This window comes from Macaca nemestrina, chromosome 16, assembly GCF_043159975.1.
Source record: "Macaca nemestrina isolate mMacNem1 chromosome 16, mMacNem.hap1, whole genome shotgun sequence".
Classification (NCBI taxonomy): Eukaryota; Metazoa; Chordata; class Mammalia; order Primates; family Cercopithecidae; genus Macaca; species Macaca nemestrina.
In genome coordinates, this window is record NC_092140.1 from 72,789,915 (window position 1) to 72,815,871 (window position 25,957).

Genomic DNA, 25,957 nt, shown 5'->3' on the forward strand with positions numbered 1-25,957 from the left:
TATTTGTACACGCCTTCCCTTTTGAAATCCCTAATAAAAACTTGCTGGTTTTGTGGCTCAGGTGGCATCATGGAACCTGCGGACATGTGATGTCACCCCTGGAGACCCAGCTGTGAAATTTATTTCTTTTTACTCTTTCTCTTTATTTCTCAGACCAGCCGACACTTAGGGAAAATAGAAACAAACCTATGTTGAAATATTGGGGGCTGTTAGAAGATATTATAGCTACTACAGTATCTTAGAAGAACTGACAAAAAGGAATAGGAAAAAACCTGACTACATTTTAATCTCCCCAAATCCTTGGCCTAAGAACTGGGACATGTAGGTATTTAAGACAGTGCCCTTTCTCTCATTAAGATTGCGAACTTTTGTTTACCTCTAAGAAAATGCAAAAAGCCTAAGATAACAAATGCACTCTAAAATCAAAAGATGTATTTTATAGTCATATCACAAATTTCTTAATTCTGATAAAAATAATATGTGGTCCAATAGATTCTTGTCAAACAGAAATTCTACTTAATACTTGAGAGTTTATGGTCATAATATAAATATTTCCAAATTTTCTAGGTTATTATCTTTTTGTCAATCATAAAAATACATTATTAGTCGCAATGTTGATCACTTGCAGATGTTATGTATCTAGTCTTATGAAGAAAAAACAAAATGAACCTACCTCAGTAAAGATGACTACGTTGTGTTTGACTTAATGAATAAAAGTTGCTCTGGAGAGGTCCAGACTACAGCCAAATTTCATTTAGTGTAATGTAGTAGAACGAATCCAAATTTTGGTATCAAACTAGCCTCAAACCTTTTCTTTTAGGGTGCAAACTTTTATTGTTAACAGATAAGTTATCCAGCATTTCTGAGATTCTCTTCTCTTAGCTGTAAAATAAGAATAGTGTTGTCAAACTTTTAGGGTTCAGGTTATCAGGAAAATTGATAGTTTAGCCACATGCCTGTTACACTGCCTCATACATCGTAGGTGTTTAATATGTGGTATTTATTGTGATTCATATTGTCTTAACCACCAATCACTAAACATATTATATCATTTGTTTGAAAAACACTGCTTCACATGAGGCACAGTTTTTTACTCAGAATTGTTTTCTAGATTCGCATTATACACAAAGTAAAATATGAATACAAAATACTCCTCAGAACAAACTCTTTATTGCAAATAATTCACATTCTTAACCTATAAACAAACCTTGCTCTCCCCCAACTCTAATTCTGTTTATACTTTTGAAACTGCTGAAAGTCCAATTCACTCCTCTTTTGTGCCTATTTAAGATTCATCATTTTTTTTCAAGGCTGAGCTTGTTCTTTCTGCCTATGTGTCCTAACAATACCACATGATCTTGTTGTTGAAATGCTTTATATATTCTTTTCACTCATTTTGGCACTCAGCTCTACAGAGGGAAAACCGTGTACATTGTTTCTTGAACTATGGGGTTGCAATATATTGTCTCAGGTGGCCATGACTTGTCTATAAAATTTTATTCTGAGTTTTTATTTTGATGATAATAAAAAATCTTATTATGAATCATCTCAGTGGCCACTTTATAATAAAATATTGTCGACAAGTTGATGGCTCATACTTGCATTTGTATTTATAATTTTGGGGAGGGGAAGAGAACACCTATTAAAATGGGAGTCATTACATAACTTTCAATATATTGAGAGGCATCTCTTACTGCCCATAGTTTCCATATCAAAATAACAACACTCATCTATACTCACTCTTGTATTTGTGATTAATTTACCTGTAATGGAAACTAAATATGCTTATATAAATGGCAACTCATATATTTAAGGATTTTAGGCTGTAAGATTTTAGTTTTGGAATTTTGGTAGTCATTACTTGTGCTCACCAATATCAGTTGTCATTTCCTTCATGGACACTTTCTCATTCACACCTTCCAGACCTCTTACAATTAGATGAGGCCACAATTAGTTTTGATCAATATTTCAGACTAAGGCAGCAAAATTCTTTCTACATCTGATTCCAGTTATTTCTCTGCTTTGGTACTAACATGAAGACACTGAAATGAGACAGTGAAACCTCCCCTAGAGAGTCAATTGGGGTGAAACATGCCATCAAACCGAAAAGGGATAGCTCCCTTGACCCCTTCATGGGACTCATGTAGTGGGTGGCTCCTTTACTAAGCCTGCAGCTCTCAACCCCTCATGGGAGGGGGAACACGCAGGTGAGCGAGTACAGGAGCTGGGGCGAGGGCCTTTGGGTGCCAGCAGGAACAAACTTTGTACTGGCCCCCACAGCAGCATCTAGAAGGGTGCCTGCCACCCTCGACATCCCAAAGGGAGTGTTACAGTGCACTCTCTTAGCTTTGCCATCTGCAGATGGCTAAGTATTTAACTGTTCAGTGTGACAGCCCGCTGTATCCTGAGCTCTTGTTCCGTATCCAAGAAGAATTGTGTCACACAACCAAATTGAAGATGGTACAGGCAGGGAATATAATTGCCAATAAAAGTGGCTCTCAGCAGGATGGAGAGTTGGAAAGGGGACAGAGTTAGAAGGTAGTCTTCCCCTGGAGTTCGGCAGTCCATGGCCTAACTCTTTCCTGAAGTCCCACCATGAAGACGTCCCTCTGAAGTCAAGCTGCTTCTCTCTGATATCTGGCTACTGCTTCTCTTCTCTCTTCTCTGCCATTCTGCTCTGCTGGTGGAGTCTGGAGTTTTTAATGGGTACAGGATTGGGGGCAGGTGCAGATCAGGGTGGTTTTGGAAAGGGAACTCAGGTAAGAAAGCAGGATTGCATGTTCTCACTTTGGGCCATGGGTCTAGGCTTGAGGGTGTGACTCTGGGGACTGCCTTCTTCTACCCAATATTTCTCTGCCTCCTGTTCATATTAGAACTTTATATGTTAAGCCAGTGAGATTTCTGGTCTGTTGTCACTGCAACAAAATTGAACTTATGCAGACTAATACACAACCTGGACTGTAACTATCAATGGGGAATTCACATTTAGTCATTTCATTTCATAGTATAATAATGTGTCCCAATAATGATAATTCGAATTTTTGTTTTTTACTTTATTTGCATTTGATTATAACATTTTTAAAATCATATGTTGTTGTATTTTTATGGTCCTAAAGTATGTAGGTATAATAATCTCATAATTATCATGTTTGCATGTTTAAGTAACATTATCATAATACCAATTTAATTCCATGTTAAAAATCTTCTGAAATACTTTTATCTTTTAATGAGGTTCCACATATTTCTGAAATTTGACAAGCACTGGTTTTAAGTTTGAATTCAGCAATTTTGGAATTCAATAGGCTTTAAGTATATTCTAAGCAGTATAATTACCAACTGTATAAGCTAGGATATAATTTATAACATTTTGAAACATCACTTTTTTCTTTTCTGTAAATTTTATGTAATATCTTCTTTAGACCAGAGTTATGAGAATTAAGTAAGATATTTTTGAAGTTATTATAATGCAGTGTCCATGGTAAGTGTTCAATGAATGTCAAAATAAAAGTATATTCTATTAGTTTCCTTGTCTTATTTTTAAAATAATTCAGTACACTTTAATAGGTTTTTTTATATATATATACTTTAAGTTCTAGAGTACATGTGCACAACGTGCAGGTTTGTTACATATGTATGTATACCTGTGCCATGTTGGTGTGCTGCACCCACCAACTTGTCAGCACCCATCTACTCGTCATTTACATCAGGTATAACTCCCAATGCCATCCCTCCCCCCTCCCCCCACCCCATAATAGGCCCCAGTGTGTGATGTTCCCCCTCCAGAGTCCAAGTGATCTCATTGTTCAATTCCCACCCATGAGTGAGAACATGTGGTGTTTGGTTTTCTCTTCCTGCGATAGTTTGCTGAGAATGATGGTTTCCAGCTGCATCCATGTCCCTACAAAGGACACAAGCTCATCCTTTTTTATGGCTGCATAGTATTCCATGGTGTATATGTGCCACATTTTCTTAATCCAGTCTGTCACTGATGGACATTTGGGTTGATTCTAAGTCTTTGCTATTGTGAATAGTGCCGCATGTGTCTTTATCGCAGCATGATTTATAATCCTTTGGGTATACACCCAGTAATGGGATGGCTGGGTCATATGGTACTTCTAGTTCTAGATCCTTGAGGAATCGCCATACTGTTTTCCATAATGGTTGAACTAGTTTACAATCCCACCAACAGTGTAAAAGTGTTCCTATTTCTCCACATCCTCTCCAGCACCTGTTGTTTCCTGACTTTTTAATGATCGCCATTCTAACTAGTGTGAGATGGTATCTCATTGTGGTTTTGATTTGCATTTCTCTGATGGCGAGTGATGACGAGCATTTTTTCATGTGTCTGTTGGCTGTATGCACGTCTTCTTTTGAGAAATGTCTATTCATATACTTTGCCCACTTTTTGATGGGGTTGTTTGTTTTTTTCTTGTAAATTTGTTTGAGTTCTTTGTAGGTTCTGGATATTAGCCCTTTGTCAGATGAGTAGATTGCAAAAATTTTCTCCCATTCTGTCGGTTGCCTGTTCACTCTTGATGGTAGTTTCTTGTGCTGTACAGAAGCTCTTTAGTTTAATTAGATCCCATTTGTCAATTTTGGCTTTTGTTGCCGTTGCTTTTGGTGTTTTAGACATGAAGTCCTTGACCATGCCTATGTCCTGAATGGTATTACCTAGGTTTTCTTCTAGGGTTTTTATGGTATTAGGTCTAACATTTAAGTCTCTAAACCATATTGAATTAATTTTTGTATAAGGAGTAAGGAAAGGATCCAGTTTCAGCTTTCTACTTATGGCTAGCCAATTTTCCCAGCACCATTTATTAAATAGGGAATCCTTTCCCCATTTCTTGTTTTTCTCAGGTTTATCAAAGATCAGATGGCTGTAGATGTGTGGTATTATTTCTGAGGACTCTGTTCTGTTCCATTGGTCTATATCTCTGTTTTGGTACCAGTACCATGCTGTTTTGGTTACTGTAGCCTTGTAGTATAGTTTGAAGTCAAGTAGTGTGATGCCTCCAGCTTTGTTCTTTTGACTTAGGATTGTCTTGGCAATGCGGGCTCTTTTTTGGTTCCATATGAACTTTAAAGCAGTTTTTTCCAATTCTGTGAAGAAACTCATTGGTAGCTTGATGGGGATGGCATTGAATCTGTAAATTACCTTGGGCAGTATGGCCATTTTCATAATATTGATTCTTCCTATCCATGAGCATGGTATGTGTCTTGGACTTCTTTTTAATGCATTTTTTCCTCATTGCCTTGTTTCTCACGCAGACGTAGAATAATAGAGAAATAGAGGACGGAAAAGATTATGACAGAAAAGCTATTAGCTGGGTCTCACTTCCACTCAGGCTCCTTTTTTGTGGTTATAGCTCACAGCTGCTTGTGAGTACAGGCTATTTTTGGAGTCAACAGAGAAGTGTTCCCAATAACCCTGTCTGAAGAACTTGGACATTACAAAAATAAGCTATATTTTGAAAATTAAACTATGCAATTGACATATACTGTATGGAACAAACACTTATCTTAAAGTAACAGAAAGAGTGGAATATGGGACAACAAGTCTGTTTTCTGACTGACCATACTAACAATTTAAACATTTGTTCCTGGTGATTTTCCAGGGAATTGTTTCATTTGCATTAGTAACTGTGAGAGTGGGTACATCACTGCCAAAGTCAGGGTGAAATTTGCTCACCAGCTCCATTCATTTCCTTCAGGCTCCTTTTCTCCAGGCAGTGTCTGAACTCCCTGCATGTTCTTCGTGCAGGCTTACACGTTCAGAGTCCAGCAGTTTGTCTACAGATATGGAGCCAGCAAAAGCAGAATGAAAAGCCTTTAGTGTTCTTTTCATTCTCCTCCTAAACTCTCTTTCTAACTTCCATTTTGTCCTTTCCCTTGATTTGTCACTACACTGTTTTCTCTTTTCTTATCTAGACATTTAGAAGGGAAAGAAGGAAGGAAGGAAGGAAAGAAGGAAGGAAGGAAGGAAGGAAGGAAGGAAGGAAGGAAGGAAGGAAGGAAGGAAGGAAGGAAGGAAGGAAGGAAGGAAAAGGAAAAGGAAGGAAAAGGAAGAAAAAGGAAAGAAAAGGAGGGAGGGAGGGAGGAAGGGAGGAAGAAAGAAGGGAAAAGCAGTATTTCACCATGCTTAAGAATACAGAACTTTGTTTTAGTTGTCTTAAATATTAAGGCTTCATTATGAGACAGGAGGGGGGAAATGATTCTTGGAATACAAATGAAAAAAAAAAAAGTGAGACAATGTACAAACAATAATTAGATTAACACTTAGATGAAACTGAGGTAGAAAAGATTAAACAGTTGGCTCCAGATAACTCAATTAGCAAAAATGTGTATCAGTTTTTCAGTAAACCCCACTGATACTTTCTTAAGGGGTTGTGCATTTTTTGACTAACTATATATCCCAATTTGCCTGGAAAATTCCCCATAAATCTAGGTCCCCTTTTACTCTCCAATTATTATAGTCCATTTTCACTTTCAAAAGTATTCCATTTGAACCATCATAGTAATCTTAATCATACTTTCAATTGTGGAGTAATTCTTTCTTCTGAGCTTATTTATTTTTGGTAGTTTGTACATTTTTTCATATAATTGCATTTGCTCAGTATGCTGCCCTGTGCCCTTTAGGAACACAGCTATTGTGTTCATTCTGTATGTCTGTGTTCACATATGAGGAGTATGGAACATTCAGTGTGTTAAAAGTCTGGTGCTCCCCACATTTGATGAATTGGTGTGGTTCAACCTTAATTATATATCTGCTATATTCTCTAACAGCACTGGATATATCTCTTGTCATTTTACACTAGTTAAAAAATAAACTGTAACATTATTTGAAGTACTGTTCAACGTTAGCATTCCTTCAGTTAAAAGATTTCTAAAAAACAGGTGATCAACTTTGAATTTAAAAAATAAACATAAATCATTTTCTCTGTTGAGTAATTAATGCATAATTACATAATTACTTTATCACATGACTTTCATCAAATAATTATATGTGGCCTTTAAGCATGCTTTCTGTGCTCTGAGAGTTTTATATACATGATTAATTCATTAGGGATTTTTTTCTTAAAGGAAGGATTATTTACTATCCTTTTTAAAAAAATCAAATAACTGTATAATTAAATATGCATTTGATGACTGCCATTCTTTAGTTACACTAATGGTTTCAATTCTCCATCTTTTCTTATATCACATTCTTTGTAATGTGACTTTGCAGCACTTCCCATAAAGAAGTAGATGCTAAGTTCTCTTCTTCTGTACCTCGGCAAGATTTGTGACTTGTTTTATCTACCAGATTAAGTAGTAGTAATTTGCCAAATCAAAGGCTTCAGGGGTCTTTCACACTTGTGCTTACTTTCTTGGAACTCTGAAACTCTGCTCAGCTACCATGAGCACAAGTATGGGCTAACCTGCTGAATAATGAGATGCATGACTAAGCCATCCCAGTTACCTCTGTTGAAGGCTGAATGCCAAACATAAAGGAGGTCAGCCTAGAAAACCCATCCTCTAGCTGATCTAATGGCTAACCAAAAATCTATGAGTAAATCCACCCAGCTCAGGTACCATCTGAGCTTGGCTCAGATCAGCAAAACTACCTAGCTGACCCATGGAATAATAATGATTGCTGAATAAAAATAAATGTTTATTGATTTAAGACATTATGATTGGAATAGTTTGTTGCAAGGTGATGGCTCACTGACACATTGCATTTTGGATATACTTACTTAGCTAAATAGAAAGCACTTCAAAATAACATGACCAATATAAATTCCCTTCACTAGCCAAACAACTCAATGTAAATGTCCTGGTGGTACTTGAACTGAAGGTATCCAAAAAATAGTATGTTACCTCAAAACTATTTTTGTCTTTCAAATTCTGTTTGATCACTCTACTCAAGATAAGAAAATGTATTTCTTTCCACATTTACTAGTTTTCTCCATGCAATTATTTACCACAGCCAATGGATTTTCCATTTAGATGTTGATTAAGTATGCTCCCACTACGTAATCATTTATATAGTTACTACCATATTACAAACGATATTGTCTCTGTCCTGAATTAATCGCCTGGCCTCAAGTCTCTCTCCTTTCAAACAATCCCACCAGAGTTATTTTGTGTAATATATATCTAATTTTGCATGTCTTTTTTCTTTAAAAAGATGTTTATGGAAAATTTAAACACACATACCCTTTGTATTAGCAAATGTATTCTTGTTTTTCCATGTATAGTAAACATACAAAGCCCCCAACATAGATAAAATAATATTCATTGTACTAAAATTAGCTTTTATTTTCAAAAGAGTTTATATACATAGTAACTTTATGAGTCATTTTAAAAATTGTTATGTCTACTTTGACATATTAAAAAACAAGAATAGCCAAGTTAACAAATTGCATGGTATGAGTGAAATCCAGTTCTTCATTGCATAGATATTAAAGTTCATATGCCTTTGAGCTTCCAATATTGATTCTTTTTATTTACATTCCCTCCTCATCCTAAACACTCCATGTCCCTTAAATTGTCTTTGCTCAAGATGCTCCTTCTGCCACAAATGTCCTTTCTTATTCTAATTCTAGGAAAATTAAGTTCATCTTACAGAAATAGATTAAGAAACCATCTTAGTAAAACCTTACTTGGTAATTCAGTCAGAAATAATTTCAAATCTCTGCGCTCTTACATAGTTTTATGTTAACAATAATATGGAATTTAACACTTTGTATTTGCTTTGTAGATATGCTTTCTGCTTGACTATGAGCTCTTTGAAGGCAAATGATTGTATAATTTTTATATTTATATCTTTAAATTCTAATAAAGTGCATGACAGTAGATATGTGATAATCTATCGATACATCGGTAGCTACATCTTTGAGGTACAATGTGTAGAACATTTTCCATCTTGATTGTTAGCAAATGTCTGTACAGATAAACTGCAATAGGTAATTCATGAGCAAACCCTTACATTTAGAATTGTTTTTATATTCTAGACTAACAGCAATTTTGATGTGGCTATTACTATTCCTACTTTATAAATGAAGAAACCTAGAGAGGTAAAGGGTTTTGACAAAAATCACAAAGGTTCTTTAACTATACAGCTGCATATCTTTTTTACTTGACTAGAATTTCTTAGATTTAAGAAAACAATTTAATCACATGTAGCATACATTAACATTCCCAAAGTATTCAAGTAACTGCAGAGGTTATATGCACTGAAAGGTTGAAAGTGTGCATGAACATTTTAAGGTGCATTTTCCCCAAAATAGGCTTGTTAAAGTGCTGCGTTTTCCCATATAGGTTCATTGTAATCCTGGAGTCTTGCTAGCCTGAACAAAAATCACCTTTTATTTTTAAAAAACTGTAATATAAATAACTGTGAAAATTGCAAATTATTTCATATTTTTCGAAACATGAAAATGAGTGGAAAACACTGGAGTAAAAATATAATTCTTAAAACACAACAATTAAACTTAAGTTTGAATTTGTCCAGCCCAGAAGTTTTATGAATGACCTTCTTTATTGCATGACTGTCATCCTCACTTCCTTGAGAGAATTTCCTTTGCTCTCTGGCACCACATGCGTGTTTCCTGCCTTGAAGTTGGATTTCTTTTTTCAATCTACTTGGAAATTCAAATGCATAGGGTGGGGATTTGTCTCCTTTATAGATTCCGCCATACCAGCACATTCTTTCCAGGCAATGAAGAGAAAATCACGAGAATACTAATAACATATACGAATAAAAGCAATAATGATACAAACAGTAAATTGACAGTGAGCAAAACATCAAAGTCATTTTATGGTATGAAAAAAATAGATTCTGGTTTGTTTATTTATTTGGGGAGGTGGGGCTGTCACCACTGATCTTATTCTAACCCAGAATTCTTGCCAGACAATGAGTGTACTCTATGGGGTACTGTGGCACTGCAATTCAAAACAAATGAAAACCAATTATGCAATGCTATCCTCGATAAAATATAACTCATTAGCTGAAATTACATTTAAACCACACATATGGGACAATTAGGCAATATTTTTCAGGCAGGTCCAGTGATCGAGCAAAAATTTTTGGAGCAGTTACATTACATGTCTTTAAGCCAAGAGCAAGTCTGTTGCTTGTCTGAGAGTAGTGTATATACAGTAAAGAAAGTATATTCAGGTATTGTGATATATTAAAAGAGGAAGCTCATTTTTATCTCTGTCAAAGAGAAGTCTTAGTTTATTACTGGTATCTCCATCTCCATATGTCCATTGCTGATTGCCATAAGGATATCTTATTGAAATTGTAATGATTCATCAGCAGCAGTGTTATTGGCTTCTACACAGTCAAGAGTAGATGATTTTAACTTCTACTCTTCTAAAACATATCTGATGAAAATCGACTGAACTATCCTTTGGCTATTCTTTCTTAACCTAACCTTTTTAATGAACTATTTTTCCTGACATCTTGCCTCATATTATGTCCCAGTTTATCAAGAAGAGAGAAAAGATTAGGTAAAAGGTAGAATTTTCTCATGGCATTCCCTTTTTTTTTTTTTCCAGATTCAAGTGAAAACTGAAAAGTTCATGAAAAGCAACTTGAGGCTTGCTTTCCTTAAATTCTATGTAAACTAGACCATATATGGCATTCTTTGCTCCCAAGAATGTGACAGAATTTTGAGAGACTGTCTTAGTTATTGTTATCTGTATGCAAGAAACAGAAATGGATTACGAATTATTCAAATAAGAAAAATAGACCCTGCATAGTTCATAGGATCAAAATCAAGCTGAAAACTTAGGTCTTGGGTTCCAATTGTTGGAAGAAAGAATTTGGTTTGACTAGTGTGAGCTATTTTTCCACTCTGAGTGATATCAGTAGTGCGAGGTACTAGAGTTTGTAGTTTGTAGTATTTCAAGTGGTGAATGATTTTAGGCAGATGCCACTAATACAATAAGTGACTTATTCTGCCAATCTTATTCTCTCCTATAATAACTCCCCATCTCATTTATTTCCTTTACGTCTTACATTTAGCCCTCAAAATAAGAAAGAAAGTGAACGTTCATTGATAGAGTGAATGAAGACTTAGTGCTCAAGAAATCTGTTCTTATCCTAAAGATTAGGGCACCAAATATATGGACTCAAGAAGTCTCTGTTTTGGAGAAGTTCAAGCTTCTCACATTATTTTTTACTAGGCTCTATTCTGTATATAATGTAGTAGAATGTTACGGGCATTCTAATTTTGAAATTAAGAAGGGTTCCATAAAACATACATTTTTATTAGTAAAAATAAAGATATTGCCACATGAGCCATGATTTTTAAAATACATATTATTTGGTAATTTAAGAGCACAAATAGCACTGTGATGGCCATACATATTTTACACATTCTTAAAGAGAGATTTGAGTCGAGAGAAGTAAGTAACTCCACGGTAATAGTATTATAATGGTGATGATATACACTTCCCTTCTTTGCATGCTGCAGAGAGAAAAAACATCAGCCATAGAATCAGAAAATTAAAGTTCCGAAGTTCATACCTCATCTTATATAAACTACACTACAAACTACAAACCCTAGTGCCTAATATTAGTGATATCCCTCAGAATGGACAAATAGCTTACACAAGGCAAGTTTATATAATCAATTATTCTAAGCTATCATTTTATTAATCTGATAATGAGAATGAGAACTTCTGGCCTACCCAATAGTACTATTGTCAGAATAAGTAATTTATTTGCAATATCTTTCAACACTTAAATGACTATAGTTTATTATTAAGTTCAGTGTAAGTCAATATTCTTTTTTATCACTTCTATAATTACCCTTATCCTAAATTTTGAGAACTGAAAATAAAAGGCTTCTTGATAATATTTTCTAAATTACTCAACATCACAATCACAATCCTAATGTGTATTCTGGAAGCTTCAGGAAAGCGGTGATAGCTTCTGATATGTTTATAGCGCTAGCTCCATGTCCTTCAGAACCTAATATTCTATAGGTGTTAAATCAATACCTCTTGATAGAATGAATGAAGATTTAGTGCTCAAGAAATCTATTCCTATCCTAAAGATTAGGGCACAAAATATATGGATTCAATAAGTCTCTGTTTTGGGGAAGTACAACAAACTTTTCATAAAATTTTTTACTAGGCTCTGTTTTGCATAGAATGTAATAGAGTGTTATGGGGGTTCCAATTTTGAAAGAAGGGTTCCAGGAAACATACATTTTTTTCGGTTCTTTGGAGTAGTGGCACCAACTCAATAAATAAATGGCCACAACGGGATGTTAAGTAACAGGAAATTAGAGCAAGTGTTTTTATTCACCTCTTCCTTTCTGGAGAAAAATGTCAACACAACAGCACACAGAGGCGCAAGCTGAGATGTTAGGTGTGTTGCTTAGCAATGTAAATTGGGTATATATTTAGTCATACTGCACTATAGAAAAGTTTAAAAAATAGGTTTCCTAAGGAGGGATACAAACACTAATGCCCATTAAATTGTTGTTTTATTATTATGTTTAAATGACACATAATAATTGTACATATTTGTGGGGTACAGTATATTATTTTAATACGTGTGTACAATGTAAAATGATCAAATTAGGGTAATTAGCACATCAGTTACCTCAAACATACATTGTATCTTTGCTTTGGAAACATTCAAAATCCTCTCTTGCTGCTATTATAAAATACACAATAAATTCACCCTATGGTTCCATAGGACACTAGCCATTATCCCTCCTATATAGCTATAATTGTGTGTCTATTAACCAACCTCTTCCTATTCCCCTTTCAGCTCGACCTTCTCTAGCTTCTTTGAGATGAAAATTTTTGGATGCCACATATGAATGAGATCATGTAGTGTGTATCTTTCTGAGCCTGGATTATTTCACTCAACATAATGTCCTCTAGGGTCATTCATGTTGTTGCAACTGGTAAGATTTCATTTTCTTTCAATGAGTGAATTGTATTCTACTGTAGATATATACCAGCAAGTGTGTGTGTGTGTGTGTGTGTGTGTGTATTTAATTCAAGTAGTTTTCACAAGTGATCTGGCAATCCAGAAGACTGATCTTCTCATTGATGTGTACTAGAAGGAGTGTTGCGAATAGCCCATGGACTAGATGACTGCCTATTTCCTCAGACTGTTGACGCTCCCTCACATGTTACATAATCCAGACTTTGGAAATACATTGTCAATCACAGTATTTTGATTGTCTATGTGAAACCATGTGGGTCATAACACAGCTTGTGAGTCATGGTAAACATTTTTTCTTTCTTTCAGCCTACCATCTGGAACAAGAAAGGAGACAAACCTTGATTGAATGAGTAACGAAAAATTTTCTTGGGCAAGTTAGTTGGAGTTGTCGATTGGGATTATGTTCCACAGCCCTTCTGTCAGTGAAAGGTGAGCTGGCCCTTGTCACAGGTGACAGACAGGCTGAGAGCTAAGAAGAAACCAACCTTAGAGAATCCCGGTAGCCTCTGGATAGTAGAAACAATGATATTTCATGTTTTCGAAGTAATTACCTTTGTCCTTTGTTCAACAAAGTTTTGCTTTTTTTTTTTTTTTTTTGTACCTAGGAAAACTAAGTGGATGGTTGTATCTATCACTAAAACAAAACCATATGTGCAAAGCAGCAGCAAACCAAGAGAAGTCCATCACAGGGTGGCAGTTCGTGTCTTAAGAAACCTGAAACAGATGTCCAGAGTGCGAAGGCTGGCTGATGTAACCAGCAACAACTGACATATATTTCTGGAACTGGTATCTATTCCTTTGGAAACTCCAGAAGTGGTTAGGGAAAGGAATCCTATATGTTTAGATTCCTGCTTTCATATTCAAAATATCAGCTAAGATTATTGTTACCTGGCTGTTACCATGTAGCTTGACCCTTGATGGCTGGATAATGTAGGACTGTGGCTATAATAAATGGTAAATAAAATTTACTTTCTTCTCCTCTCTTCCATTCTGCATCCTTTACAGACACCCCTTTAAACTCCAACCATAATAGAGCATTTGGGGATCTATAACTGAAGATCCTCACTGCTTATTTCTGCACTCAGGCATACAACTAATAAACTATCTTTCAAGCTTATACAATAGAATGAGTTGGAAGAGTTAAACTATGAATTTACATGTGAAAATATGTCATATGTGATTTGTAGGGTACAGTTGGTCGTTTGTGTTTTTCAAATGTCTTCCATCAGTTTTTAAAACAAGTTGTCTCTGGTTTACTCCCATGGGCTTTTTCCCAGTTGTTTCTCCATTAAAAATTAAACACTAGCTCTAATTTCTGTGTGCACAAATATTTACATCTGAATATATCTATGTCTTTTCATTTATCCTGGGAATGAGCTCATTTGGAAATTTTGTTTGATGTGTGAGAATATATTGCTTATTTCATTGTCTATAAATAAAGGAATTGTACATGAAAAACAAAGTGACTTAATTCTCATAAGTTTTGAGTTTGGTTTGGAGAAATCAGATCATTTATTAAAAAAAAAAAATTCAGAAAGACGTTTTCCTCTTTTCCTCTTATATTTAATAGAGACCAGATATTTTACAGAGGAATGAACATCTTCATGGGAAACAGTAAAGATCCTATATAAACCCTGGCAATACAAATTATTATACTTATTATGAATGTTCATACAATGAATTATTTAACTATATCATATATCCATTTCTTGCCAACGCTTATTTCTACCTCTCGGTCTTTGCAGTGCATTATGATGAAATCTTGTTTATAGTAACTTCGGGATGACTAACGACACAGCTTGCTATTTTATGTATACACAATGCAGCAATTCTTAATTTAAAAAAGTTAAAAAGGAATAAGATAGAATCAGGAGTGGAAAGACCTTGGTACAGAAATATGTCCATGCTGCAGAGCATTAATTCAGTTATGCAATCACTTTTCCTCTCTGCTCTTATTTATCCGTTAATTGATTTATATGGGGTTACTGCTCAGTTACTCTATAATTAGTTATTAATTGATTAGCTGATTGATAAGTAACCTCATGCCATTTGATAGACTGATTGTTAAGTCATCCCTTACTCAAGTGCTTTGGGAGCCAAATACAACGTAAAGGAGGAAAGAGGGTCACGTGTAAGAAAAGGTGGGGCCAACCTCTGGAAAATTAGGAAGCATATATCCTTCTTAACAAGGTCAGCTGCTACTTAGCGGCAGGTAGTTATAGAAAGGCAGACCGAGTATTGCAGATTTCTAAACTTGTCAAAATAGCAGCAAATTCTGGTTTTTAGGTACAATATTATAGTTGTTAAATATTGACAATTTAATCCATTTTTGAACACCATACATCACAATATGACATAATCAGCATCCTATTTTTGGCTTATAAGCTGCCAGCCAGCAGCCTATGGGCTAAAGAATTTCCACTTTGGATGCTAGAAAGCCTTAATTGGAAGTATACTGAGCATGACTTCACATTCCTTTCATGATTCAAAAACACCAAAGGACTTTAAGGATATCATGCTAAAGGCTGTGGAAAAGCCAGTTAATTAATGCCAAAAACTCAGTAAAATATTGCTTATATTTTTAATGAGGATTCTTAACTATTTGGTTGCATAGTTGGCACCTGAGTCATTTGGTACTATTTAGTACCTAAAGTCATGTTTATTGTCATTATTTTCTTTTAACATTTCATGCTGTTTGTTTTTACAGCCTTGTGAGTATCAGTACAATTTGAAATATGCTAGGTGTAAGTTGAACAAGCCATATATTGTTCCATGTTCCATACTTTGCCTTCAGAGAAAAAGCTCCTGAAAAAAATGCATTATTACACATACTAATGTCTAGTGTTATAATTCAATGACAAGCGTGGAGCTAGAAGCACCTGCTAATAATGGCAGCTTCTACCAAAGGCTTTGCCTACAGTCTCTTTGTTAGGAAAAATAGCTTTTTGGTCTAATTATTATCATTTGTATTGATTATGGTGTTTTTAAAAGAATTATACTAAAACATAGTGTTGCTTATATGATGACATCAAATAATGACAAAGACACTCACACAAAGTGCTTGATCTCAGCGACAATTCTAAATTGTTAGTCACTAAGACATCACTTTGGGAAACGTAGTTGGCACAGAAGTAAAGCTTTATATAGAATTTCGGTGAAAAAATAGGTTTCTCTGTTTTACTTTTTCAGACTATCTAATTTACTTCAGAAAACAGTTTCTAAAAATATATTTCTATACCTAGGTATTTCTTTAGTTTCTAGAAAAGATTATTAGCCCTGGACAGTGGGACTATAAGTGATCTTCTATGCAGTTATGGTGTTCACACCAAAAAAAGGAGCTAATTCACCTGACAAAATTCAAAACAAATAAAACAGCCAACTAAACCACTCTTAACTAGCCCTTTTTTCCCCAGAAAGCACTTTACACTCTAGAAGCATTGCTATCCTTTGTGTTAACATTTTCACAAGGATATGTGTTTATATGCAGGCTTCTTTTCCTCCCTACTCAGAATTTAATTGAAACTTCAATTAGAAAACTGTGCAATTTGGTTTTTATTTTCTTTAATTAATTTATTTATTTTGAAACAGAGTTTTGCTCTTGTTGCCCAGGCTGGAGCACAATGGCATGATCTCGGCTCACTGCAACCTCCGCCTCCCAGGTTCAAGCGATTCTTGCCTCAGCCTCCCAAGTAGTTGGGATTATACACATATGCCACCACAGCCAGCTAATTTTGTATTTTTAGTAGAGATGGGGTTTCACCACATTGGCCAGGTTGGTCTCAAACCCCTGACCTCAGGTGATCCACCCGCCTCCCAAAGAGCTGGGATTCCAGGCATGAGCCACCACACCCAGTCTAGTTTTTATTTTATTAATAGATTATCTTTTCCTATTTTTCCTGTTTTCTTTTTCTGCAACTAAAAAGAATAATGAATTATGTAAATGCTAGATATAATTATGCATGACTTTTAAAAATTATATTTTAAGTTCTAGGGTACATGTGCACAGCATGCAGGTTTGTTACATAGGTATACATGTGCCATGTTGGTTTGCTGCACCTAGTCATTTATATTAGGTATTTCTCCTAATGCTATTCGTCCCCTAGCTCTCCACCCCCTGACAGACTCTGGTGTGTGGCGTTCTCCACCCTGTGTCCATGTGTCCCCATTGTTCAACTCCCACCTATGAGTGAGAACATACGGTGTTTGGTTTTCTGTCCTTGTGATAGTTTGCTTAGAATGATGGTTTCCAGCTTCATCCATGTCCCTGGAAAGGACATGAACTCATCCTTTTTTATGGCTGCATAGTATTCCATGGTGTATATGTGCCACATTTTCTTAATCCAGTCTATCATTGATGGACATTTGTTTGGTTCCAAGTCTTTGCTATTGTGAATAGTGCTGCAATAAACATACGTGTGCATGTGTATTTATAGTAGCATGATTTATAATCCTTTGGGTATATACCCAATAATGAGATAGCTGGGTCAAATGGTGTTTCTAGTTCTAGATCCTTGAGGAATTGCCACATTGTCTTCCATAATGGTTGAACTAATTTACACTCCCACCAACAGTGTAAAAGCATTCCTATTTCTCCACATCCTCTCCAGCATCTGTTGTTTCCTAACTTTTTAATGATTGCCATTCTAACTGGAGTGAGATGTTATCTCATTGTGGTTTTGATTTGCATTTTTCTGATGACCAGTGATGATGAGAATTTTTTCATGTGTCTGTTGTCTGCATAAATGTCTTCTTTTGAGAAATGTCTGTTCATATCCTTTGCCCACTTTTTGATGGGGTTGTTTTTTTCTTGTAAATTTGTTTAAGTTTCTTGTAGATTCTGGATATTAGTCTTTTGTCATATGGGTAGATTGCAGAAATTTTCTCCCATTCTGTAGGTTGCCTGTTCACTCTGATAAGAGTCTCTTCTGCTGTGCAGAATCTCTTTAGTTTAATTAGATCCCATTTGTCTATTTTGACTTTTGTTGCCATTGCTTTTGGTGTTTTAGTCATGAAATCTTTGGCCATGCCTATGTCCTGAATGGTACTGCCTAGGTTTTCTTCTAGAGTTTTTATGGTGTTAGGTCTTATATTTAAATCTTTAATCCATCTTGAGTTAAGTTTTGTATATGGTGTAAGGAAGGGATGCAGTTTCAGCTATCTACATATGGCTAGCCAGTTTTCCCAGCACCATTTATTAAATAGGGGATCATTTCCCCATTGCTTGTTTTTGTCAGATTTGTCAAAGATCAGATGGTTGTAGATGTGTGGTGTTATTTCTGAGGCCTGTGTTCTGTTGCTTTGGTCTAAATATCTGTTTTGGTACCAGTACCATGCTGTTTTACTTACTGTAGTCTTGTAGTGTAGTTAGAAGCCAGGTGGCATGATGCCTCCAGCTTTGTTCTTTTGGCTTAGGATTATCTTAGCTCTGCGGGCTCTTTTTTGGTTCCATATGAACGCTAAAGTAGTTTTTTCCAATTCTGTGAAGAAATTGGAAAGTGGTAGCTTGATGGGGATAGCATTGATTCTATAAATTACCTTGGGCATTATGATCATTTCCATGATATTGATTCATCCTATCAATGAGCATGGACTATTTTTCCATTTGTTTGTATCCTCTTTTATTTCATTGAGCAGTGGCTTGTAGCTCTCCTCGAAGAAGTGCTTCACATCCCTTGTAAATTGGATTCCTAGGTATTTTATTCTCTTTGTAGTAATTGTGAATGTGAGTTACTCATGATTTGGCTCTCTGTCCATTATTGGTGTATAGGAATGCTTGTAATTTTTGCACATTGATTTTGTATCCTGAGACTTTGTTGAAGTTTCTTATCAGCTTAAGGAGATTCTGGGCTGAGATGATGGGGTTTTCTAAATATACAATCATGTCATCTGCAAACAGAGACAATTTGACTTCTTCTTTTCCTAATTGAATATCCTTTATTTCTTTCTCTGATCTGATTGCCCTAGCCAGAACTTCCAACACTGTGTTGAATAGGAGTGGTGAGAGAGGGCATCCTTGCCTTGTGCTGCTTTTCAAAGGGAATGCTTCCAGTTTTTGCCCATTAAATATGATATCAGCTGTGGGTTTGTCATAAACAGCTCTTACTATTTTGAGATACCTTCCATCAATACCTAGTTTATTGAGAGTTTTTAGCGTGTAGGGCTGTCGAATTTTGTCGAAGGCCTTTTCTGCAACTATTGAGATAATCATGTGGTTTTTGTCATTGGTTCTGTTTACGTGATGGATTACATTTATTGATTTGCATATGTTGAACCAGCCTTACATCCCAGGGATGAAGCTGACTTGATCATGGAGGATAAGCTTTTTGATCTGCTGCTGGATTTGGTTTGTCAGTACTTTATTGAGGATTTTCGGATCAATGTTCATCAGGGATATTGGCCTAAAATTTTCTTTTTTTGCTGTGTCTCTGCCAGGCTTTGGTATCAGGATGATGTTGGCCTCACAAAATGAGTTATGGAGGATTCTCTCTTTTTCTATTGATTGGAATAGTTTCAGAAGGAATGGTACCATCTCCTCTTTGTACCTCTGGTAGAAGTTAGCTGTGAATCTGTCTGGTCTTGGACTTTTTTTGGTTGGTAGGCTATTGATTATTGCCTCAATTTCAGAACCTGTTATTGGTCTATTCAGAGATTCAACTTCCTTCTCTTTTCATCTTGGGAGGTTGTATGTGTCCAGGAATTAATCCATTTTCCTCTAGATTTTTTAGTTTATTTGCATAGAGGTGTTTATCGTATTCTCGGGTGGTAGTTTGTATTTCTGTGGGATCAGTAGTGATGTCCCCTTTATCATTTTTTATTGCATCTATTTGATTCTTCACTCTTTTCTTCTTTGTTAGTCTTGCTAGTGGTCTATCTATTTTGTTGATCTTTTCGAAAAACAAGCTCCTGGATTCACTGATTTTTTGAAGGGTTTTTTGTGTCTCTATCTCCTTTAGTTCTACTCTGATCTTAGTTATTTCTTGTCTTCTGCTAGTTTTTGAATTTGTTTGCTCTTGTTTCTCTAGGTATTAAATTGTGACATTAGGGTATCAATTTTAGATATTTTATGCTTTCTCTTGAGGGCATTTAGTGCAATAAATTTCCCTCTACACACTGCTTTAAGTGTGTCCCAGAGATTCTGTTACGTTGTGTCTTTGTTCTCATTGATTTCAAAGAACATCTTTATTTCTGCCTTCATTTTATTATTTATCCAGTAGTCATTCAGGAGCATGTTGCTCAGTTTCCGTGTAGTTGTGTGGTTTTGAATGAGTTTCTTAATCCTGAGTTCTAATTTGATTGCACTGTGGTCTGAGAGATAGTTTGCTGTGATTTCTGTTCTTTTACATTTGCTGAGGAGTGTTTTACTTCCAATTATGTGGTCAATTTTAGAATTGTTGATTTGGGGTGGAGAGTTCTGTAGATGTCTATTAGGTCTGCTTGGTGCAGAGTTGAGTTCAATTCCTGGATATCCTTGTTAACTTTCTGTCTCGTTGATCTGTCTAATGTTGACAGTGGGATGTTAAAATCTCCCATTATTATTTTGTGGGAGTTGAAGTCTCTTTGTAGGTCTCTAAGGACTTGCTTTATGAATCTGGGTGCTCCCATATTGGGTGCACATATATTAAGATAGTTAGCTCTTCTTGTCAAATTGATCCCTTTACCATTATGTAGTGACCTTTTTTGTCTCCTTTAATCTTTGTTGGTTTAAAATCAGTTTTATCAGAGATTAGGATTTCAACCCCTAGTTTTTTGTTTTGTTTTGTTTTGTTTGGGGTGTTATTTTTATTATTATTTTTTGTTTCCATTTGCTTGGTAGATCTTCCTCCATCCCTTTATTTTGAGCCTGTGTGTATCTTTGCAAGTGAGATAGGTCTCCTGAATACAGTACACCAATAGGTCTTGACTCTTTATCCAATTTGCCAGTCTGTGTCTTTTAATTGGAGCATTTAGCCCATTTACATTTAAGGTCAATATTGTTATGTTAGAATTTGATCCTGTCATTATGGTGTTAGCTGGTTATTTTGCCTGTTAATTGATGCAGTTTCTTCATAGCATCAATGGTTTTTACAATTTGGCATGTTTTTGCAGTGGCTGGCACTGGTTGTTCTTTTCATGTTTAGTGCTTCCTTTAGGAGCTCTTGTAAGACAGGCCTGGTGGTGACAAAATCTCTCAGTATTCTCTTGTCTGTACAGGATTTTATTTCTCCTTCACTTATGAAGCTTAGTTTGGCTGTATATGAGATTCTAAGTTGAAAATGCTTTTCTTTAAGTATGTTAAATATTGGCCCCCACTCTCTTCTGACTTGTAGGGTTCCTGCTGAGATAGCTGCTGTTAACCTGATAGACTTCCCTCTGTGGGTAACACGACCATTCTCTCTGGCTGCCCTTAACATTTTTTTCTTCATTTCAACCTTGGTGAATCTGACAATTATGTGTCTTGGAGTTGCTGTTTTTGAGGAGTATCTTTGTGGTGTTCTCTGTATTTCCTGAATTTGAATGTTGGCCGGCCTTGCTAGGTTGGGGAAGTTCTCCTGGATAATATCCTGAAGAGTGTTTTTAACTTGGTTCCATTCTCCCTGTTACTTTTTGGTACACCGATCAAATGTATATTTGGTCTTTTCACATAGTCCCATATTTCTTGGAGGCTCTGTTCATTTATTTTCACTCCTTTTTTGTCTAATCTTGTCTTCTCACTTTACTTCATTATTTTATCTTTAATCACTGATATCCTTTCTTTCACTTGATTGAATCGGCTATTGAAGCTTGTGCATGTGTCATGAAGTTCTCATGCTGTGGTTTTCAGCTCCATCAGGTCATTTAAGTTCTTCTCCAGACTGTTTATTCTAGTTAGCCATTCATTTAACCTTTTTTCAAGGTTTTTAGCTTCCTTGTGATGGGGTTAGAACATCCTCCTTTAGCTTGGAGAAGTTTGTTATTACCGACCTTCTGAAGCCTACTTCTGTCAACTCATCAGGCTCATTCTCTGTCCAGTTTTGTTTCCTTGCTGGCAAGGAGCTATGATCCTTTGGAGAAGAGATGCTCTGGATTTTGGAATTTTCAGATTTTCTTCTCTGGTTTCTCCCCATCTTTGTAGTTTTATCTACCTTTGGTCTTTAATGTTGATGACCTACAGATGAGGTTTGGAGCGGATGTCCTTTTTGTTGATGTTGATGGTATTCCTTTCTGTTTGTTAGTTTCCCTTCTAACAGTCAGGCCCCTAATCTGCAGGTTTGGAGTTTGCTGGAGGTTCACTCCAGACCTTGTTTTCCTGGGTATCACCAGCAGAGACTGCAGAACAGCAAATATTGCTGCCCGATCCTTCCTCTTGAAGTTTCATCCCAGAGGGGCACCCACCTGTTTGAGGTATCTGTTGGCCCCTACTGGGAGGTGTCTCCCAGTCAGGCTACACAGAAGTCAGGGACCTGTGTGAGGAGGCAGTCTGTCTGTTCTCAGAGCTTGAACGCTGTGCTGAGAGAGCCACTGCTCTCTTCAGAGCTGTTAGACCAGGACATTTAAGTCTGCAGAAGCTGTCTGCTGCCTTTTGTTCTGCGACGCCCTGCCCCAGAGGTGGAATCTAGAGAGGCAGTAGTCCTTGCTGAGCTGCAGTGGGCTTTGCCCAGTTCAAGCTTCCTGGCCACTTTGTTTACACTGTGAGCTTCTCAAGTCTCAGCAATGGCAGACACCCCTCTCCCTGTCAAGCTGCAGTGTCACAGGTTGATTTCAGACTACTGTGCTAGCAGTGAGCAAGGCTCTATGGGCGTGGGACCAACCAGGCCAGGCATGGGAGGGTATCTCCTGGTCTGCCAGTTGCTAAGACCATGGGAAAACTGCAGTATTTGGTTAGAAGTGTACCATTTCTTCAGGTACAGTCTGTCACGGCCTCCCTTGGCTAGAAAAGGGAAATACCCTGACCTCTTGTACTTCCCAGGTGAGGCAAAGCCCTGCCCTGCTTCAGCTTGCCCTCTGTGGGTTGCACCCACTGTCCAACAAGTCCCAATGAGATGAACCAGTTACTTCAGTTGGAAATGCCAAAATCACCCATCTTCTGTGTTGATCTCTTTGGGAGCTCTTCTTATTCTGCCATCATGGAAGAGCTCTTCTTATTCTGCCATCATGGAAGCGACCTCCCTCTTTTTGTTTAAGAGACAAGGACTCCCCCTGTCAAGCTGGAATGGAGTGATGTGATCATGACTCACTGCAGTCTTGACCTCCTGGGCTTAAATAATCCTCCTGCCTCAGCCTCCTAGCTGGGACTACAGGTGCACACCACTACACACAGCAAGTGTTTTTATTGTTTGTAGAGACAGGGTTTCACTATATTGCTCATGCTGGTCTTGAAATACCAACCTCAAAGGATCCTCCCACCTAGGACTCCCAAAGTGAGGGAATTACAAGTGTGAGGAGTATACATGTCTCCTGATTTTGCATTCAGATTTTCAAATTTTTGTCTTTGTCTTTATTTTCCCATGTACATTTTAAACTTCTCCCACAACCACTATACTAAGTCACCTAACAGACTTCTTTCTCAAAATGTCCCTCTCCCATCAACATACATATACACATGCACACACGCACACACACACACACACACACACAGAGAGAGAGAGAGAGAGAGAGAAATGGAGGGCTTCTTAGTTCTTTTCTTAGAAAACAATTCAACAATAATATTTTTAGAAGTTTATATTTCGCTCCTGTTTTCTGAATATTTCTTCTTCCCAGAAGCTTTTTGTTTCTTCTTTTAAAAAATGCTACCTTCCCTAGTCTTTGTGAGAATGCTAATTAGAAATTTTATAAATTGTGTTTATATTTTCATACAGGAAAATACTCTTGGCAATTGATATTTCCGTGTGTTCTGAAATCTGATAGAGCTTTACAACCATTACTACAATCATGATACAGAACAGCTCCATCACTCCCTAAAAATTCCCTTTTGCTGCTCCTTTGTGGGGTTTCCCTCCTCTCACCCCAAATCCCTGAACCCTATGGTTATCTTCTCTGGACTTTTTTTCAGAATATAATATAAGTGGAATCATACAGCATACAGCTGTTTTGCATCTGGCTGCTTCACTTAAAACATGTATCTGAGTTCCACAGAATGTTCCTCAGTAGCTCCTCTAAATACAATTTTTTTATTAAAAAATTTTCTCTTTGTTTAACTCAAAGCCCATTTGATGTTCATGAGGCCAGTTTTTTTCTTTGTTGTATTTCTTTGGGCCATTTTCTTGTGCAATAATAGTTTATGTAAATGTCCAACAGTCCTCAATTGCTGTTTCTTTTTATAAGTGTTAAGCCATATTTACAAAAGTCAGTGACACAAGGTTTTCTGCTTTGAACAGGCCTTCTTTGCATGATCACCTTTACCTGGAAGAGAAGGATTGGGGAACTATCGATTGTCAGGCTTTTTGAGGGTAGAATGGGAAGTTTGCCTATATTGGGTATACAGAGGCCAGCTATCCTCACAGCCATTCAAATGCCAAAGTAAAAACGTTTTTATGGTACCAATATGTACACTAGAAACCTTGGTTCTCCCATGGGATATTATTCAATTTCTATAAAGGGCCTGTTGTTGCTGTTGTTGTTTTTCTGTATAATTAAGAGAAAAGACCACTGCTGCTTCTCAGCCACCCCCTAACCCCTGTGTGTGTGTGTGTGTGTGTGTGTGTGTGTGTGTGTGTGTGTGTGTGTGTGTGTTAGAAGAAGTGCTGAGGAGTATGTTACATAAGCTAACCTAGGGATTATGAAGGAAGCTCTCCAATTTCAAGCTTGATGTCTCTACAGCTCTGATGAAAAAAGGGCATCTCCTGTTTTAACAGAAACATTTTTCTCTAGTTTTTCAACAATATGAAACAATTGGGTTTTGTCTCCAAAATTTTATCATAATTTCTGAAACATTCTTGATTCTGCTTCTATTTTCAGTGCTACTGTGAATACTGTCTTATATATATTTATCCTTCAATCATTGATGTTTGTGGTGGAAGAGGAGGCAAAACTGTGTGTACTCACAGCCATGGTGAGCCAGAATTCAGACATTACTGTCATTGCCAAAATGGCTAATTTCATGCAAGAACTGTGTGATTCTGAGTAACAGAAAAATGGTCATTATTTCTTCCCATATTACTATAGATCTCTCTCACTATTTGTTGCCTATCCTAGATTGTATTCCTAGAGTTTAGAGTCAGCTAAACTTCTTCACTTAATAGTGACCTCCTTTATCTTTGGACCCAGAGGGAAAAAAAAGGAAATAAAGAAATTTAGATGCTTCAATAGACATAGAAGCATATTTAAGGGAGTATCCCATGCATACCTTCTGCATGGGGTAACATTCTACTCTGCCTTTGGTTAATAGTAAGAGAAAACAATAAGGGGGCAAACAACTGGGGGGAAATATGCTAGATTCCTTACTGCATTTTACTAATTTTCCTTAATACCTTCTTTAAAATTATTAATATCATATAAAAAAATTGAACCTTAGGAAATATTTGCAAAACTACTTAGCTCACCAGTAGCAAGTGACTACTCCAATCTATTTCTTCTGGCATCTAAGACCAAGTCCTTAACAAAAGGCAAAACTTTGCCTGCTTGAGAAGGCAGAATGAGAGACAGGGGTCTAACTCAGATCCATTCACATGACAAAACAAAGATAATTTAGCTAGACTTGGAAATTATGTGCTTATATTTTTCACTTCCCTGCTTTTTCCTATACTTTCTTCATAAGATTGATGCTTTTTAACAGCTTAAATGAGGTATCATTTACATATCATAAAATTTAACCACTGTACCTGTGCAGTGGTTAAATTTTCTTCAAATTTCTTTTCTTCCAAATTTTCTTCAAAATTTTTCTTCAAAATTGATTATAGTTTTATGTTTTAAATTGAGTTTTATGATATATTTTGAGTTAATTTTAATAAATACAAAGTATTTGCTAAGTTTCATATTTTGCACATAGACGTTGCATATTTCCAACACTATTTGCAGAAAATAATATATTTTTTTTCCATTTGTCTC